Raw genomic sequence first — 2,153 nt, 5'->3', positions numbered from 1 at the left:
CGAGGCTCCCCTGCGCCCACGGCCACCAAGGGGGCCGCCCGCCGAGCCAACGGTCCCCTTCCCCCCTCCTAGCCCCTGCCACGGTGGCCTGCCTGGGACCCCAGGAGTTGCCTTCCCTCCTCCCCATCCTCTCCCTGACAGAGCAGAAGTATTTTTATAAGCAGAGCAATTTTTTATGTCTTACCAGATAGGGCTGCAGGGAAGGAGGGGCCTACCGAAGAGAGGGTGTGGGGGCCTCTCCCGAGACACCCCTTGCCCAGGCAGGCGGCCCCTCCAGAGGGCTGCGCCTTCGGAAGGGCTCCTTCCCACTTCAAGCACTGAGTTGCTATGGGGAGAAACTGGGACCCCTTCTCTGCTCTCCTTGGAGGCCTTGCTCCTCGGAAGGGGGCGCCGTGTAAGCTGTCACTTTATGGACTGTCTGTGCAATTATGTCCACCAAAGCCTGTGTGTGGGTTCAGCTAGAGACCCTGGGGGTCCTTGAGCGTTTCTGGCTCACTTTATGTCACCCGCTTCTCCCCTGTTGGGGCTAAGGAGGGAGGTATGCAGCCCCTAAGAGGGGAGGCTCCCTTGTCTCCCACCACTCCCCTTTGGCACAGCTGCTCCTGGCCGGGGGTGAGGCCTTGAGGGCATGGGCTGGACACTTGCCAGTCACTGCCCCAGCCCATCCAGGCTGTGCCTTTGACTTTGAAATAAAAGTCTACCCAATGCTTTGTGTGGCATCTGTGTGTTTGGGGTTGTAGTGTGGGTATCTGGGGCAGAGGGGCTGCTAGCCAGTGGAGTCTGGGACCTCAGAGAGGAGGGACTGGCAGACCCTTCCCTTCAGGGACAAGAAGGTATCTTTGTCCTGGATTTTAAAAAATTCTAACTTCTTTCAGATAGTGTCTTGCTATGTAGTCTTCAATTCACTGTGCCAGCTCAGGATGGCCTCGAACTCCCTGTGATCCTCTTGCCACAATTTCCTGAGTATTGGGACCACACATGTGTGCTGCCCTGTCCCACTAGTCTTATTTATTTTTTTTTTTTTGAGGCAGGGTCTCACTATGTAGTTGAGACTGCCATGGAACTCACTATGTAGCCCAGGTTGGTCTCAAACTCAGAGCGATCCTCCTGCCTCAACCTCCTGAGGGCTGGTTCTACCGGCTAGTCTTTGGTTTTAGACGTGAGCCATAGAAGAGCCAAAGTCTCTCTCTCTCTTTTTTTTTTTTTTTTTTTTTTGCCAGGGATCAAACTCGGGTCCTTGTGCTTGCAGGGCAGGCGCCGGAACCACTGAGCTAAATCCCTGGCCCAAAGTCTCTTTTTTTTTTGAGACAGGGACTCACTATGCAGTTGAGACTGACCTGGAACTCACTATGTAGCTCAGGCTGGCCTTGAACTCACAGCGACCCTCCTGCCTCAGCCTCCTGAGTGCTGGGATTACAGGCGTGTGCCACCATGCCTGGCTACCAAAGTCTCATCTTGTGTATGTAATCTGGACAGCTCTGCCACGTATCATTTAGGAGTCTCTTGGTTGTTGTTGAAAACCTAACTAAACTCACTTAAGAAAAACACAGGATTTCTTTTAAATGCTTTTGTAAATTACACAGTGCAGTGGTAGCTTCAGGTAAGAGCTGATCTGGATTTAAACACAATCTCACCTCTTTATTCTGTTTTCTTCCTGATGTTCCAATCTGAAAGACTCTTTTATAGCCCCAAAATGTGTGCCGGCTACTTCAGAGTCTACAGATTGAAAATCTGGTGGTAGAGTATTTGTTGAAGATGCTGTCACTAGATTTCAAGGCCAGTATTCCAAGGGAAGTCTTGAGCTGTACTCTAATTGGATCCACTAAGGTCCTGTACTCGCCATGAACCAATCCTGAGGCCGGGGATGCCACATGCTGATTGGCTTAGATCTGGCTCATGGACTTCCCCTGTGGAAACTCACTGAGTGGAGAGCAAGGGAAGGGGTGGGTCCAGGGGAGCTCAGGGGCGCCAGGCTTGCTTCATAGGCCCTCACTGGGTCGGAGCAGAGCAGCATGGCCTGAGAAGGAAGTGTTTAAGGCTCCTCTCTGTGTGATGCTTGCTGGGTCCTTGTGTCTAAGGGGTAGTTGTGGCCTAAGCACTTTCGCGGGCCCCCCAGATTGGGGCCTTTGTCCATTTAATGAGGGTGGCCTGGA

Source organism: Fukomys damarensis, unplaced genomic scaffold, assembly GCF_012274545.1.
Source record: "Fukomys damarensis isolate Sample0158 unplaced genomic scaffold, DMR_v1.0_HiC HiC_scaffold_27, whole genome shotgun sequence".
In the NCBI taxonomy this organism is placed as follows: domain Eukaryota; kingdom Metazoa; phylum Chordata; class Mammalia; order Rodentia; family Bathyergidae; genus Fukomys; species Fukomys damarensis.
Note: the sequence above shows the minus strand (reverse complement) of the source record.